Raw genomic sequence first — 17,280 nt, 5'->3', positions numbered from 1 at the left:
TTGTAAAAATCAAAACTTTCACATTTGAGTCAAAAAAGAGAGGCTAGGTCTCACTATTTTGCTCAGGCTGTTTTACACGTACTGCTCACAGGTGCTGTCCTGCTACCAATGGGCATGGAAGCTTTGGCCTGCTCTGTTTCCAGCCTGGGTCGGTGCACCTCTCGTTACACAACCTGAAATTCTAGAGCTCCCTCTAGAACACCATATTGATGCCCAATGCAGCATGGACACCTGATCAACACAGCTGAGTGCAGCCCAGAACCCCTGAGCTCAAGCAATCCACAAGCCTCTGTCTCCCAAGTAACTAGGACAACAGGCACACGCCACCTTGCCCGGCAAACACTGCAGCTGTCCTAATGATGAAATGCATTCCATAAGTAAGGATAATGATAAAGTAAGGTGGAATGAATTGATGGTTTACCAACCATGTTTCAAGAAAATCAATTTCACTATCCTTCAAAGAAAGGAAAAAAATGTCTTATCAAGAAGCAGTGTGAATATGGGAAGGGCCTTTAAAAAAGATGTGGAGTTTCCTAAAGTAAAAAAGAGGGTTGAACTGATTGAAGGGAGAGAGGAAGTAGGGTCGGAAAGATTGTGACGGGGAAGTGAATACAACATAAATACTACTATTTAGAGAGTGAGAGACAGGTAGAGGGACAGAAGGGAAAGGAGAGTGAGAGTGAGAGAGAAGAGCCAGGTTAGGGCTGAGTTTCTCTTTATCTGCCAGTGACTCCCTGTAGAAGCTTGCTGGCACAATTTAGGCTGTCCTGTAGGCATCCCTTGTTATGCCGAGCCAGCCAATATTGAGAAAAATAGCATGGGTCACAATGATGGAACTCGTCTGCAACTTCGGAAGTTTTAAAGTGGTATGGAGTGGGAGGGCTAGAAGAGTTACCATAAAGAATGAATACACGTCATTCTGTTCTCTAGCCTCAACAGCTGCAAGAGAGGAACTCCTGCTGGCCAAGAAGACCAATGTCAGTTCAGCTTGAACAGGTGAAAGCATGCCTGATTCTGCAAAGGTATGAGATTACACTTTTGCGTCAGAGGTGGTCAGGGGCTATTGCACATTAGGAAACCGTTTATTGAGGTCCAGCTGGATTACTCTATCTTCTACCACCTCAAAATCAGCTGCTCATGCAGTGTTCTATACCGATGAGCTATTTTGGTCCTCCCTGCCCCTTCCAGCTAGTGGGTCCCCTGACTAGGGAAAGTGATTCGAACAGATTTGCATATCTTTTCATAGGAGACTTCTTGACTTATTTTATACTGTGCCAAATCAAGGTAGATTGAGTAATGATCTTGACAGACCTATATTGGAGAACTGCAGTGTGAGAAAGTGGCTCTGTATATACTGTTCCCAAATAGGTACAGGGTGTACAGAGTCCACAGTCCCCAGAGGTTTGGCAGAGGCTAAAGTTAGATATAACCTTACTCTCTAAAGTGGTAGCTTGGTCGAGCAGTAAGGCAGTATCAGAGGACAGTGTAAAGCATTTGTTGCACACACTCAGTCAGCAAATGGTCTCACACACTCAATAACTGAACTCTAGGCCAATGGTTTATCTACAAAAAATATATGCTTGTTTTATTTTAGAACCAACAATAGGTATTAAAATATACTTTCTCAGAATGAGATGCTTTATATAAATACTTTTGCAATATGCAATTGACTTTTGTAGAAAGTTACAAGTGGTTGCAATAGGCAACAAAATTTTAAACACAATAATGCATTGAGCTCAATGGAAGTTTCAAGTTATTTGCAACAGATTACTTTTAGGATTACTTTTGGATTTCCAGGACTGGATCCTAGATTCAGTCCTGGGTCAGTACTTGGAATCAAGTGATAAAAGTCGACTTAATTACTGTGATGATTTTTAGACAATATTTTGCTATTTTAAAAGTTGACAGAAAATATTTCATAGAAAACAGTCTAAGATTCCCTATGGCAGAAAATTCAAGTTGCAGGTATAGTATGTTCTCGTTACTTTTGTAATCCAGTACTGGGTGCCTAGACTCAGTACTGGGACCTTTATCCAAAACAGGTAAGTAATTACGTTTTCAGAAATTATACGATTTTTAAAGAATATTTAAAGTTTGCAGAAAATTGACACTTAGAAGAAATTTCACAGAAAAACAGTCAATGATTTCCTATGGGAGAAAATTGGGTTACTGGTAAGTACAGTTGTAAGTATTTTTCAGAGTCAGTGCTGGGCACCAAGATCCAGCACTGGGAGCTCACCTAATAGCAGGTGAGTATTTTCGTTTTCGTTACTCGGCTGATTTTTGGTGAATATTTTAAGTTTTGAAAAGTCCACACTTGGAAGAAATTTCAGGAAAAACCAGTCAATGTTACCCTATGGAGAAGATTGAGTTATCGGTTTAAAGGTAAGTACTCGACTGGCAGAGTTAAGGTTCTGGGCATAGACTCAGGCGTCTCCCAGGGTCAGGTAGGTACAGTTGGTTCACCCTCAGCGGCACAAGGGCGGCCGGGTGCAGAGAGAGTTAGGCCCAATGTTATCCTATGAGAGGTAGGGGGGCCTTGGTTGGTAGCTGCTGACTAGCAGGCCACGTGGCTGTGGGAGCTGGGCTCCTGGTCACTTATCCAGGGCAAGTGGGGAAGTAGATAGATGTAGAGGTTGCACTGCCAGGGCCACTCGGACGGCTGGGTGCAGGGTGCTTTTGAGCATTCGGGCGCTCAATTGATTTGAATGGGAAATCTCTGGTTTAGAAAAAGACTGCAAGCTCGGGGACGAAGATTCTTCAGGTGCCACCACCACTTCGAGAGGTAAGTTGGGTAGTTGGAGGATAGGTAGGTACCCCGGGATTGGGCACAGGGGGCCGCGGAGCGCCGGGTGCAGGGGTACCTTTTGGTGTCGGGAAATCTTACCCTCTGTTGATCGCGGTTGGGGGGGCACCTGGTTCTGAGGCTGCAGGCTTCTTCAGGAGGCTCGAGGGAGGTCCTTGGGTGCCGGACTCGGGGTCACAGTCGCCGTGGGGTCGTCCTTGTGGTCTTTGTTCACTCTGGCACAGGCCAGGCTTGGTGGGTGCAGAGTGTGAAGGGTTCGCGGTTCCGGGCTGCTGCCAGGGATTAGAAGTAGATTTGAGTAGAGCCTCTACTCATGGGAGTCCCAGGGGTTTAGAGTCAAAAGGTAGCCAGGTCCTCCAGGGTTTGTGAGGTTGCTGGCCACAAGAGATGCCGGGTTGGAGCAGGAGCAGGTTCGAGGGTCGACAGGCCAGAGGCTCCAACGTTTGGGAGTTGCACAGCCCTCAGTCTTTTCATGTTTCGCTCAAAGAGTGAAGGGCCCTGTAATTTCTCCTTCTCATTCACATATGAAAAGAATGAGGGCTAATCAAAAAATGAATTAGAGCTGGACGTAGAAATGCAGCAGAAGGGCCAGCAAGCGCATTTCTAAGTTGCTCTATGAAGGATGCTTTTGTACTTGACAGATCAGTTTAATCCTACAGGTGCTCTAAAAGGAAGAATGCATTTGAGTCATCCTTGCTGAAAATCACACAGCCATTTATTCTAGGTTGCACTGAGTTTTCAGTCCTCTCCGCCTGCTAGCTTGTTGTTGCAATATGTCTCAATTCTGGAGAATTGTCTGCTATGCTGAAATGCGTGGCCCAGTTCAAATGTTCATCATATTTCCTGGAAAAATATCAAAAGGAAAACAAAGATTTGGTTTTGGGAAAATAATTTATTACACCTTGTAAAAATCAAAACTTTCACATTTGAGTCAAAAAAGAGAGGCTAGGTCTCACTATTTTGCTCAGGCTGTTTTACACGTACTGCTCACAGGTGCTGTCCTGCTACCAATGGGCATGGAAGCTTTGGCCTGCTCTGTTTCCAGCCTGGGTCGGTGCACCTCTCGTTACACAACCTGAAATTCTAGAGCTCCCTCTAGAACACCATATTGATGCCCAATGCAGCATGGACACCTGATCAACACAGCTGAGTGCAGCCCAGAACCCCTGAGCTCAAGCAATCCACAAGCCTCTGTCTCCCAAGTAACTAGGACAACAGGCACACGCCACCTTGCCCGGCAAACACTGCAGCTGTCCTAATGATGAAATGCATTCCATAAGTAAGGATAATGATAAAGTAAGGTGGAATGAATTGATGGTTTACCAACCATGTTTCAAGAAAATCAATTTCACTATCCTTCAAAGAAAGGAAAAAAATGTCTTATCAAGAAGCAGTGTGAATATGGGAAGGGCCTTTAAAAAAGATGTGGAGTTTCCTAAAGTAAAAAAGAGGGTTGAACTGATTGAAGGGAGAGAGGAAGTAGGGTCGGAAAGATTGTGACGGGGAAGTGAATACAACATAAATACTACTATTTAGAGAGTGAGAGACAGGTAGAGGGACAGAAGGGAAAGGAGAGTGAGAGTGAGAGAGAAGAGCCAGGTTAGGGCTGAGTTTCTCTTTATCTGCCAGTGACTCCCTGTAGAAGCTTGCTGGCACAATTTAGGCTGTCCTGTAGGCATCCCTTGTTATGCCGAGCCAGCCAATATTGAGAAAAATAGCATGGGTCACAATGATGGAACTCGTCTGCAACTTCGGAAGTTTTAAAGTGGTATGGAGTGGGAGGGCTAGAAGAGTTACCATAAAGAATGAATACACGTCATTCTGTTCTCTAGCCTCAACAGCTGCAAGAGAGGAACTCCTGCTGGCCAAGAAGACCAATGTCAGTTCAGCTTGAACAGGTGAAAGCATGCCTGATTCTGCAAAGGTATGAGATTACACTTTTGCGTCAGAGGTGGTCAGGGGCTATTGCACATTAGGAAACCGTTTATTGAGGTCCAGCTGGATTACTCTATCTTCTACCACCTCAAAATCAGCTGCTCATGCAGTGTTCTATACCGATGAGCTATTTTGGTCCTCCCTGCCCCTTCCAGCTAGTGGGTCCCCTGACTAGGGAAAGTGATTCGAACAGATTTGCATATCTTTTCATAGGAGACTTCTTGACTTATTTTATACTGTGCCAAATCAAGGTAGATTGAGTAATGATCTTGACAGACCTATATTGGAGAACTGCAGTGTGAGAAAGTGGCTCTGTATATACTGTTCCCAAATAGGTACAGGGTGTACAGAGTCCACAGTCCCCAGAGGTTTGGCAGAGGCTAAAGTTAGATATAACCTTACTCTCTAAAGTGGTAGCTTGGTCGAGCAGTAAGGCAGTATCAGAGGACAGTGTAAAGCATTTGTTGCACACACTCAGTCAGCAAATGGTCTCACACACTCAATAACTGAACTCTAGGCCAATGGTTTATCTACAAAAAATATATGCTTGTTTTATTTTAGAACCAACAATAGGTATTAAAATATACTTTCTCAGAATGAGATGCTTTATATAAATACTTTTGCAATATGCAATTGACTTTTGTAGAAAGTTACAAGTGGTTGCAATAGGCAACAAAATTTTAAACACAATAATGCATTGAGCTCAATGGAAGTTTCAAGTTATTTGCAACAGATTACTTTTAGGATTACTTTTGGATTTCCAGGACTGGATCCTAGATTCAGTCCTGGGTCAGTACTTGGAATCAAGTGATAAAAGTCGACTTAATTACTGTGATGATTTTTAGACAATATTTTGCTATTTTAAAAGTTGACAGAAAATATTTCATAGAAAACAGTCTAAGATTCCCTATGGCAGAAAATTCAAGTTGCAGGTATAGTATGTTCTCGTTACTTTTGTAATCCAGTACTGGGTGCCTAGACTCAGTACTGGGACCTTTATCCAAAACAGGTAAGTAATTACGTTTTCAGAAATTATACGATTTTTAAAGAATATTTAAAGTTTGCAGAAAATTGACACTTAGAAGAAATTTCACAGAAAAACAGTCAATGATTTCCTATGGGAGAAAATTGGGTTACTGGTAAGTACAGTTGTAAGTATTTTTCAGAGTCAGTGCTGGGCACCAAGATCCAGCACTGGGAGCTCACCTAATAGCAGGTGAGTATTTTCGTTTTCGTTACTCGGCTGATTTTTGGTGAATATTTTAAGTTTTGAAAAGTCCACACTTGGAAGAAATTTCAGGAAAAACCAGTCAATGTTACCCTATGGAGAAGATTGAGTTATCGGTTTAAAGGTAAGTACTCGACTGGCAGAGTTAAGGTTCTGGGCATAGACTCAGGCGTCTCCCAGGGTCAGGTAGGTACAGTTGGTTCACCCTCAGCGGCACAAGGGCGGCCGGGTGCAGAGAGAGTTAGGCCCAATGTTATCCTATGAGAGGTAGGGGGGCCTTGGTTGGTAGCTGCTGACTAGCAGGCCACGTGGCTGTGGGAGCTGGGCTCCTGGTCACTTATCCAGGGCAAGTGGGGAAGTAGATAGATGTAGAGGTTGCACTGCCAGGGCCACTCGGACGGCTGGGTGCAGGGTGCTTTTGAGCATTCGGGCGCTCAATTGATTTGAATGGGAAATCTCTGGTTTAGAAAAAGACTGCAAGCTCGGGGACGAAGATTCTTCAGGTGCCACCACCACTTCGAGAGGTAAGTTGGGTAGTTGGAGGATAGGTAGGTACCCCGGGATTGGGCACAGGGGGCCGCGGAGCGCCGGGTGCAGGGGTACCTTTTGGTGTCGGGAAATCTTACCCTCTGTTGATCGCGGTTGGGGGGGCACCTGGTTCTGAGGCTGCAGGCTTCTTCAGGAGTGTCGAGGGAGGTCCTTGGGTGCCGGACTCGGGGTCACAGTCGCCATGGGGTCGTCCTTGTGGTCTTTGTTCACTCTGGCACAGGCCAGGCTTGGGGGTGCAGAGTGTGAAGGGTTCGCGGTTCCGGTCTGCTGCCAGGGATTAGAAGTAGATTTGAGTAGAGTCTCTACTCATGGGAGTCCCAGGGGTTTAGAGCAAAAAGGTAGCCAGGTCCTCCAGGGTTTGTGAGGTTGCTGGCCACAAGAGATGCCGGGTTGGAGCAGGAGCAGGTTCGAGGGTCGACAGGCCAGAGGCTCCAACGTTTGGGAGTTGCACAGCCCTCAGTCTTTTCATGTTTCGCTCAAAGAGTGAAGGGCCCTGTAATTTCTCCTTCTCATTCACATATGAAAAGAATGAGGGCTAATCAAAAAATGAATTAGAGCTGGACGTAGAAATGCAGCAGAAGGGCCAGCAAGCGCATTTCTAAGTTGCTCTATGAAGGATGCTTTTGTACTTGACAGATCAGTTTAATCCTACAGGTGCTCTAAAAGGAAGAATGCATTTGAGTCATCCTTGCTGAAAATCACACAGCCATTTATTCTAGGTTGCACTGAGTTTTCAGTCCTCTCCGCCTGCTAGCTTGTTGTTGCAATATGTCTCAATTCTGGAGAATTGTCTGCTATGCTGAAATGCGTGGCCCAGTTCAAATGTTCATCATATTTCCTGGAAAAATATCAAAAGGAAAACAAAGATTTGGTTTTGGGAAAATAATTTATTACACCTTGTAAAAATCAAAACTTTCACATTTGAGTCAAAAAAGAGAGGCTAGGTCTCACTATTTTGCTCAGGCTGTTTCACACGTACTGCTCACAGGTGCTGTCCTGCTACCAATGGGCATGGAAGCATTTGGCCTGCTCTGTTTCCAGCCTGGGTCGGTGCACCTCTCGTTACACAACCTGAAATTCTAGAGCTCCCTCTAGAACACCATATTGATGCCCAATGCAGCATGGACACCTGATCAACACAGCTGAGTGCAGCCCAGAACCCCTGAGCTCAAGCAATCCACAAGCCTCTGCCTCCCAAGTAACTAGGACAACAGGGACACGCCACCTTGCCCGGCAAACACTGCAGCTGTCCTAATGATGAAATGCATTCCATAAGTAAGGATAATGATAAAGTAAGGTGGAATGAATTGATGGTTTACCAACCATGTTTCAAGAAAATCAATTTCACTATCCTTCAAAGAAAGGAAAAAAATGTCTTATCAAGAAGCAGTGTGAATATGGGAAGGGCCTTTAAAAAAGATGTGGAGTTTCCTAAAGTAAAAAAGAGGGTTGAACTGATTGAAGGGAGAGAGGAAGTAGGGTCGGAAAGATTGTGACGGGGAAGTGAATACAACATAAATACTAGTATTTAGAGAGTGAGAGACAGGTAGAGGGACAGAAGGGAAAGGAGAGTGAGAGTGAGAGAGAAGAGCCAGGTTAGGGCTGAGTTTCTCTTTATCTGCCAGTGACTCCCTGTAGAAGCTTGCCGGCACAATTTAGGCTGTCCTGTAGGCATCCCTTGTTATGCCGAGCCAGCCAATATTGAGAAAAATAGCATGGGTCACAATGATGGAACTCGTCTGCAACATCGGAAGTTTTAAAGTAGTATGGAGTGGGAGGGCTAGAAGAGTTACCATAAAGAATGAATACACGTCATTCTGTTCTCTAGCCTCAACAGCTGCAAGAGAGGAACTCCTGCTGGCCAAGAAGACCAATGTCAGTTCAGCTTGAACAGGTGAAAGCATGCCTGATTCTGCAAAGGTATGAGATTACACTTTTGCGTCAGAGGTGGTCAGGGGCTATTGCACATTAGGAAACCGTTTATTGAGCTCCAGTTGGATTACTCTATCTTCTACCACCTCAAAATCAGCTGCTCATGCAGTGTTCTATACCGATGAGCTATTTTGGTCCTCCCTGCCCCTTCCAGCTAGTGGGTCCCCTGACTAGGGAAAGTGATTCGAACAGATTTGCATATCTTTTCATAGGAGACTTCTTGACTTATTTTATACTGTGCCAAATCAAGGTAGATTGAGTAATGATCTTGACAGACCTATATTGGAGAACTGCAGTGTGAGAAAGTGGCTCTGTATATACTGTTCCCAAATAGGTACAGGGTGTACAGAGTCCACAGTCCCCAGAGGTTTGGCAGAGGCTAAAGTTAGATATAACCTTACTCTCTAAAGTGGTAGCTTGGTCGAGCAGTAAGGCAGTATCAGAGGACAGTGTAAAGCATTTGTTGCACACACTCAGTCAGCAAATGGTCTCACACACTCAATAACTGAACTCTAGGCCAATGGTTTATCTACAAAAAATATATGCTTGTTTTATTTTAGAACCAACAATAGGTATTAAAATATACTTTCTCAGAATGAGATGCTTTATATAAATACTTTTGCAATATGCAATTGACTTTTGTAGAAAGTTACAAGTGGTTGCAATAGGCAACAAAATTTTAAACACAATAATGCATTGAGCTCAATGGAAGTTTCAAGTTATTTGCAACAGATTACTTTTAGGATTACTTTTGGATTTCCAGGACTGGATCCTAGATTCAGTCCTGGGTCAGTACTTGGAATCAAGTGATAAAAGTCGACTTAATTACTGTGATGATTTTTAGACAATATTTTGCTATTTTAAAAGTTGACAGAAAATATTTCATAGAAAACAGTCTAAGATTCCCTATGGCAGAAAATTCAAGTTGCAGGTATAGTATGTTCTCGTTACTTTTGTAATCCAGTACTGGGTGCCTAGACTCAGTACTGGGACCTTTATCCAAAACAGGTAAGTAATTACGTTTTCAGAAATTATACGATTTTTAAAGAATATTTAAAGTTTGCAGAAAATTGACACTTAGAAGAAATTTCACAGAAAAACAGTCAATGATTTCCTATGGGAGAAAATTGGGTTACTGGTAAGTACAGTTGTAAGTATTTTTCAGAGTCAGTGCTGGGCACCAAGATCCAGCACTGGGAGCTCACCTAATAGCAGGTGAGTATTTTCGTTTTCGTTACTCGGCTGATTTTTGGTGAATATTTTAAGTTTTGAAAAGTCCACACTTGGAAGAAATTTCAGGAAAAACCAGTCAATGTTACCCTATGGAGAAGATTGAGTTATCGGTTTAAAGGTAAGTACTCGACTGGCAGAGTTAAGGTTCTGGGCATAGACTCAGGCGTCTCCCAGGGTCAGGTAGGTACAGTTGGTTCACCCTCAGCGGCACAAGGGCGGCCGGGTGCAGAGAGAGTTAGGCCCAATGTTATCCTATGAGAGGTAGGGGGGCCTTGGTTGGTAGCTGCTGACTAGCAGGCCACGTGGCTGTGGGAGCTGGGCTCCTGGTCACTTATCCAGGGCAAGTGGGGAAGTAGATAGATGTAGAGGTTGCACTGCCAGGGCCACTCGGACGGCTGGGTGCAGGGTGCTTTTGAGCATTCGGGCGCTCAATTGATTTGAATGGGAAATCTCTGGTTTAGAAAAAGACTGCAAGCTCGGGGACGAAGATTCTTCAGGTGCCACCACCACTTCGAGAGGTAAGTTGGGTAGTTGGAGGATAGGTAGGTACCCCGGGATTGGGCACAGGGGGCCGCGGAGCGCCGGGTGCAGGGGTACCTTTTGGTGTCGGGAAATCTTACCCTCTGTTGATCGCGGTTGGGGGGGCACCTGGTTCTGAGGCTGCAGGCTTCTTCAGGAGTGTCGAGGGAGGTCCTTGGGTGCCGGACTCGGGGTCACAGTCGCCATGGGGTCGTCCTTGTGGTCTTTGTTCACTCTGGCACAGGCCAGGCTTGGGGGTGCAGAGTGTGAAGGGTTCGCGGTTCCGGTCTGCTGCCAGGGATTAGAAGTAGATTTGAGTAGAGTCTCTACTCATGGGAGTCCCAGGGGTTTAGAGCAAAAAGGTAGCCAGGTCCTCCAGGGTTTGTGAGGTTGCTGGCCACAAGAGATGCCGGGTTGGAGCAGGAGCAGGTTCGAGGGTCGACAGGCCAGAGGCTCCAACGTTTGGGAGTTGCACAGCCCTCAGTCTTTTCATGTTTCGCTCAAAGAGTGAAGGGCCCTGTAATTTCTCCTTCTCATTCACATATGAAAAGAATGAGGGCTAATCAAAAAATGAATTAGAGCTGGACGTAGAAATGCAGCAGAAGGGCCAGCAAGCGCATTTCTAAGTTGCTCTATGAAGGATGCTTTTGTACTTGACAGATCAGTTTAATCCTACAGGTGCTCTAAAAGGAAGAATGCATTTGAGTCATCCTTGCTGAAAATCACACAGCCATTTATTCTAGGTTGCACTGAGTTTTCAGTCCTCTCCGCCTGCTAGCTTGTTGTTGCAATATGTCTCAATTCTGGAGAATTGTCTGCTATGCTGAAATGCGTGGCCCAGTTCAAATGTTCATCATATTTCCTGGAAAAATATCAAAAGGAAAACAAAGATTTGGTTTTGGGAAAATAATTTATTACACCTTGTAAAAATCAAAACTTTCACATTTGAGTCAAAAAAGAGAGGCTAGGTCTCACTATTTTGCTCAGGCTGTTTCACACGTACTGCTCACAGGTGCTGTCCTGCTACCAATGGGCATGGAAGCATTTGGCCTGCTCTGTTTCCAGCCTGGGTCGGTGCACCTCTCGTTACACAACCTGAAATTCTAGAGCTCCCTCTAGAACACCATATTGATGCCCAATGCAGCATGGACACCTGATCAACACAGCTGAGTGCAGCCCAGAACCCCTGAGCTCAAGCAATCCACAAGCCTCTGCCTCCCAAGTAACTAGGACAACAGGGACACGCCACCTTGCCCGGCAAACACTGCAGCTGTCCTAATGATGAAATGCATTCCATAAGTAAGGATAATGATAAAGTAAGGTGGAATGAATTGATGGTTTACCAACCATGTTTCAAGAAAATCAATTTCACTATCCTTCAAAGAAAGGAAAAAAATGTCTTATCAAGAAGCAGTGTGAATATGGGAAGGGCCTTTAAAAAAGATGTGGAGTTTCCTAAAGTAAAAAAGAGGGTTGAACTGATTGAAGGGAGAGAGGAAGTAGGGTCGGAAAGATTGTGACGGGGAAGTGAATACAACATAAATACTAGTATTTAGAGAGTGAGAGACAGGTAGAGGGACAGAAGGGAAAGGAGAGTGAGAGTGAGAGAGAAGAGCCAGGTTAGGGCTGAGTTTCTCTTTATCTGCCAGTGACTCCCTGTAGAAGCTTGCCGGCACAATTTAGGCTGTCCTGTAGGCATCCCTTGTTATGCCGAGCCAGCCAATATTGAGAAAAATAGCATGGGTCACAATGATGGAACTCGTCTGCAACATCGGAAGTTTTAAAGTAGTATGGAGTGGGAGGGCTAGAAGAGTTACCATAAAGAATGAATACACGTCATTCTGTTCTCTAGCCTCAACAGCTGCAAGAGAGGAACTCCTGCTGGCCAAGAAGACCAATGTCAGTTCAGCTTGAACAGGTGAAAGCATGCCTGATTCTGCAAAGGTATGAGATTACACTTTTGCGTCAGAGGTGGTCAGGGGCTATTGCACATTAGGAAACCGTTTATTGAGCTCCAGTTGGATTACTCTATCTTCTACCACCTCAAAATCAGCTGCTCATGCAGTGTTCTATACCGATGAGCTATTTTGGTCCTCCCTGCCCCTTCCAGCTAGTGGGTCCCCTGACTAGGGAAAGTGATTCGAACAGATTTGCATATCTTTTCATAGGAGACTTCTTGACTTATTTTATACTGTGCCAAATCAAGGTAGATTGAGTAATGATCTTGACAGACCTATATTGGAGAACTGCAGTGTGAGAAAGTGGCTCTGTATATACTGTTCCCAAATAGGTACAGGGTGTACAGAGTCCACAGTCCCCAGAGGTTTGGCAGAGGCTAAAGTTAGATATAACCTTACTCTCTAAAGTGGTAGCTTGGTCGAGCAGTAAGGCAGTATCAGAGGACAGTGTAAAGCATTTGTTGCACACACTCAGTCAGCAAATGGTCTCACACACTCAATAACTGAACTCTAGGCCTATGGTTTATCTACAAAAAATATATGCTTGTTTTATTTTAGAACCAACAATAGGTATTAAAATATACTTTCTCAGAATGAGATGCTTTATATAAATACTTTTGCAATATGCAATTGACTTTTGTAGAAAGTTACAAGTGGTTGCAATAGGCAACAACATTTTAAACACAATAATGCATTGAGCTCAATGGAAGTTTCAAGTTATTTGCAACAGATTACTTTTAGGATTACTTTTGGATTTCCAGGACTGGATCCTAGATTCAGTCCTGGGTCAGTACTTGGAATCAAGTGATAAAAGTCGACTTAATTACTGTGATGATTTTTAGACAATATTTTGCTATTTTAAAAGTTGACAGAAAATATTTAATAGAAAACAGTCTAAGATTCCCTATGGCAGAAAATTCAAGTTGCAGGTATAGTATGTTCTCGTTACTTTTGTAATCCAGTACTGGGTGCCTAGACTCAGTACTGGGACCTTTATCCAAAACAGGTAAGTAATTACGTTTTCAGAAATTATACGATTTTTAAAGAATATTTAAAGTTTGCAGAAATTGACACTTAGAAGAAATTTCACAGAAAAACAGTCAATGATGTCCTATGGGAGAAAATTGGGTTACTGGTAAGTACAGTTGTAAGTATTTTTCAGAGTCAGTGCTGGGCACCAAGATCCAGCACTGGGAGCTCACCTAATAGCAGGTGAGTATTTTCGTTTTCGTTACTCGGCTGATTTTTGGTGAATATTTTAAGTTTTGAAAAGTCCACACTTGGAAGAAATTTCAGGAAAAACCAGTCAATGTTACCCTATGGAGAAGATTGAGTTATCGGTTTAAAGGTAAGTACTCGACTGGCAGAGTTAAGGTTCTGGGCATAGACTCAGGCGTCTCCCAGGGTCAGGTAGGTACAGTTGGTTCACCCTCAGCGGCACAAGGGCGGCCGGGTGCAGAGAGAGTTAGGCCCAATGTTATCCTATGAGAGGTAGGGGGGCCTTGGTTGGTGGCTGCTGACTAGCAGGCCACGTGGTTGTGGGAGCTGGGCTCCTGGTCACTTATCCAGGGCAAGTGGGGAAGTAGATAGATGTAGAGGTTGCACTGCCAGGGCCTCTCGGACGGCTGGGTGCAGGGTGCTTTTGAGCATTCGGGCGCTCAATTGATTTGAATGGGAAATCTCTGGTTTAGAAAAAGACTGCAAGCTCGGGGACGAAGATTCTTCAGGTGCCACCACCACTTCGAGAGGTAAGTTGGGTAGTTGGAGGATAGGTAGGTACCCCGGGATTGGGCACAGGGGGCCGCGGAGCGCCGGGTGCAGGGGTACCTTTTGGTGTCGGGAAATCTTACCCTCTGTTGATCGCGGTTGGGGGGGCACCTGGTTCTGAGGCTGCAGGCTTCTTCAGGAGTGTCGAGGGAGGTCCTTGGGTGCCGGACTCGGGGTCACAGTCGCCGTGGGGTCGTCCTTGTGGTCTTTGTTCACTCTGGCACAGGCCAGGCTTGGTGGGTGCAGAGTGTGAAGGGTTCGCGGTTCCGGGCTGCTGCCAGGGATTAGAAGTAGATTTGAGTAGAGCCTCTACTCATGGGAGTCCCAGGGGTTTAGAGTCAAAAGGTAGCCAGGTCCTCCAGGGTTTGTGAGGTTGCTGGCCACAAGAGATGCCGGGTTGGAGCAGGAGCAGGTTCGAGGGTCGACAGGCCAGAGGCTCCAACGTTTGGGAGTTGCACAGCCCTCAGTCTTTTCATGTTTCGCTCAAAGAGTGAAGGGCCCTGTAATTTCTCCTTCTCATTCACATATGAAAAGAATGAGGGCTAATCAAAAAATGAATTAGAGCTGGACGTAGAAATGCAGCAGAAGGGCCAGCAAGCGCATTTCTAAGTTGCTCTATGAAGGATGCTTTTGTACTTGACAGATCAGTTTAATCCTACAGGTGCTCTAAAAGGAAGAATGCATTTGAGTCATCCTTGCTGAAAATCACACAGCCATTTATTCTAGGTTGCACTGAGTTTTCAGTCCTCTCCGCCTGCTAGCTTGTTGTTGCAATATGTCTCAATTCTGGAGAATTGTCTGCTATGCTGAAATGCGTGGCCCAGTTCAAATGTTCATCATATTTCCTGGAAAAATATCAAAAGGAAAACAAAGATTTGGTTTTGGGAAAATAATTTATTACACCTTGTAAAAATCAAAACTTTCACATTTGAGTCAAAAAAGAGAGGCTAGGTCTCACTATTTTGCTCAGGCTGTTTCACACGTACTGCTCACAGGTGCTGTCCTGCTACCAATGGGCATGGAAGCATTTGGCCTGCTCTGTTTCCAGCCTGGGTCGGTGCACCTCTCGTTACACAACCTGAAATTCTAGAGCTCCCTCTAGAACACCATATTGATGCCCAATGCAGCATGGACACCTGATCAACACAGCTGAGTGCAGCCCAGAACCCCTGAGCTCAAGCAATCCACAAGCCTCTGCCTCCCAAGTAACTAGGACAACAGGGACACGCCACCTTGCCCGGCAAGCACTGCAGCTGTCCTAATGATGAAATGCATTCCATAAGTAAGGATAATGATAAAGTAAGGTGGAATGAATTGATGGTTTACCAACCATGTTTCAAGAAAATCAATTTCACTATCCTTCAAAGAAAGGAAATAAATGTCTTATCAAGAAGCAGTGTGAATATGGGAAGGGCCTTTAAAAAAGATGTGGAGTTTCCTAAAGTAAAAAAGAGGGTTGAACTGATTGAAGGGAGAGAGGAAGTAGGGTCGGAAAGATTGTGACGGGGAAGTGAATACAACATAAATACTAGTATTTAGAGAGTGAGAGACAGGTAGAGGGACAGAAGGGAAAGGAGAGTGAGAGTGAGAGAGAAGAGCCAGGTTAGGGCTGAGTTTCTCTTTATCTGCCAGTGACTCCCTGTAGAAGCTTGCCGGCACAATTTAGGCTGTCCTGTAGGCATCCCTTGTTATGCCGAGCCAGCCAATATTGAGAAAAATAGCATGGGTCACAATGATGGAACTCGTCTGCAACATCGGAAGTTTTAAAGTAGTATGGAGTGGGAGGGCTAGAAGAGTTACCATAAAGAATGAATACACGTCATTCTGTTCTCTAGCCTCAACAGCTGCAAGAGAGGAACTCCTGCTGGCCAAGAAGACCAATGTCAGTTCAGCTTGAACAGGTGAAAGCATGCCTGATTCTGCAAAGGTATGAGATTACACTTTTGCGTCAGAGGTGGTCAGGGGCTATTGCACATTAGGAAACCGTTTATTGAGCTCCAGTTGGATTACTCTATCTTCTACCACCTCAAAATCAGCTGCTCATGCAGTGTTCTATACCGATGAGCTATTTTGGTCCTCCCTGCCCCTTCCAGCTAGTGGGTCCCCTGACTAGGGAAAGTGATTCGAACAGATTTGCATATCTTTTCATAGGAGACTTCTTGACTTATTTTATACTGTGCCAAATCAAGGTAGATTGAGTAATGATCTTGACAGACCTATATTGGAGAACTGCAGTGTGAGAAAGTGGCTCTGTATATACTGTTCCCAAATAGGTACAGGGTGTACAGAGTCCACAGTCCCCAGAGGTTTGGCAGAGGCTAAAGTTAGATATAACCTTACTCTCTAAAGTGGTAGCTTGGTCGAGCAGTAAGGCAGTATCAGAGGACAGTGTAAAGCATTTGTTGCACACACTCAGTCAGCAAATGGTCTCACACACTCAATAACTGAACTCTAGGCCTATGGTTTATCTACAAAAAATATATGCTTGTTTTATTTTAGAACCAACAATAGGTATTAAAATATACTTTCTCAGAATGAGATGCTTTATATAAATACTTTTGCAATATGCAATTGACTTTTGTAGAAAGTTACAAGTGGTTGCAATAGGCAACAACATTTTAAACACAATAATGCATTGAGCTCAATGGAAGTTTCAAGTTATTTGCAACAGATTACTTTTAGGATTACTTTTGGATTTCCAGGACTGGATCCTAGATTCAGTCCTGGGTCAGTACTTGGAATCAAGTGATAAAAGTCGACTTAATTACTGTGATGATTTTTAGACAATATTTTGCTATTTTAAAAGTTGACAGAAAATATTTAATAGAAAACAGTCTAAGATTCCCTATGGCAGAAAATTCAAGTTGCAGGTATAGTATGTTCTCGTTACTTTTGTAATCCAGTACTGGGTGCCTAGACTCAGTACTGGGACCTTTATCCAAAACAGGTAAGTAATTACGTTTTCAGAAATTATACGATTTTTAAAGAATATTTAAAGTTTGCAGAAATTGACACTTAGAAGAAATTTCACAGAAAAACAGTCAATGATGTCCTATGGGAGAAAATTGGGTTACTGGTAAGTACAGTTGTAAGTATTTTTCAGAGTCAGTGCTGGGCACCAAGATCCAGCACTGGGAGCTCACCTAATAGCAGGTGAGTATTTTCGTTTTCGTTACTCGGCTGATTTTTGGTGAATATTTTAAGTTTTGAAAAGTCCACACTTGGAAGAAATTTCAGGAAAAACCAGTCAATGTTACCCTATGGAGAAGATTGAGTTATCGGTTTAAAGGTAAGTACTCGACTGGCAGAGTTAAGGTTCTGGGCATAGACTCAGGCGTCTCCCAGGGTCAGGT

General features: G+C 44.1%; 5 non-coding genes across 5 annotated transcripts; all 5 read right to left on the bottom strand.

The window, feature by feature from the left end:
• Positions 1-37: 37 nt before the first annotated feature.
• LOC146854799 (signal recognition particle RNA) lies at positions 38-337 on the bottom strand. Its single transcript, XR_014959309.1, has one exon.
• A 3,408-nt stretch (positions 338-3,745) lies between these two features.
• On the bottom strand, positions 3,746-4,045 carry LOC146854798 (signal recognition particle RNA). Its single transcript, XR_014959308.1, has one exon.
• Positions 4,046-7,452: 3,407 nt separating this feature from the next.
• On the bottom strand, positions 7,453-7,753 carry LOC146854797 (signal recognition particle RNA). Its single transcript, XR_014981714.1, has one exon.
• A 3,407-nt stretch (positions 7,754-11,160) lies between these two features.
• Positions 11,161-11,461, bottom strand: LOC146854796 (signal recognition particle RNA). Its single transcript, XR_014981713.1, has one exon.
• Positions 11,462-14,868: 3,407 nt separating this feature from the next.
• LOC146854795 (signal recognition particle RNA) lies at positions 14,869-15,169 on the bottom strand. The gene has a single exon (XR_014981712.1).
• Positions 15,170-17,280: the final 2,111 nt, after the last annotated feature.

This window comes from Triturus cristatus, chromosome 4_1, assembly GCF_964204655.1.
Source record: "Triturus cristatus chromosome 4_1, aTriCri1.1, whole genome shotgun sequence".
In the NCBI taxonomy this organism is placed as follows: Eukaryota; Metazoa; Chordata; class Amphibia; order Caudata; family Salamandridae; genus Triturus; species Triturus cristatus.
The sequence above is the reverse complement of the archived record's forward strand: the minus strand, read 5'-3'. Positions and strand labels throughout refer to the sequence as shown.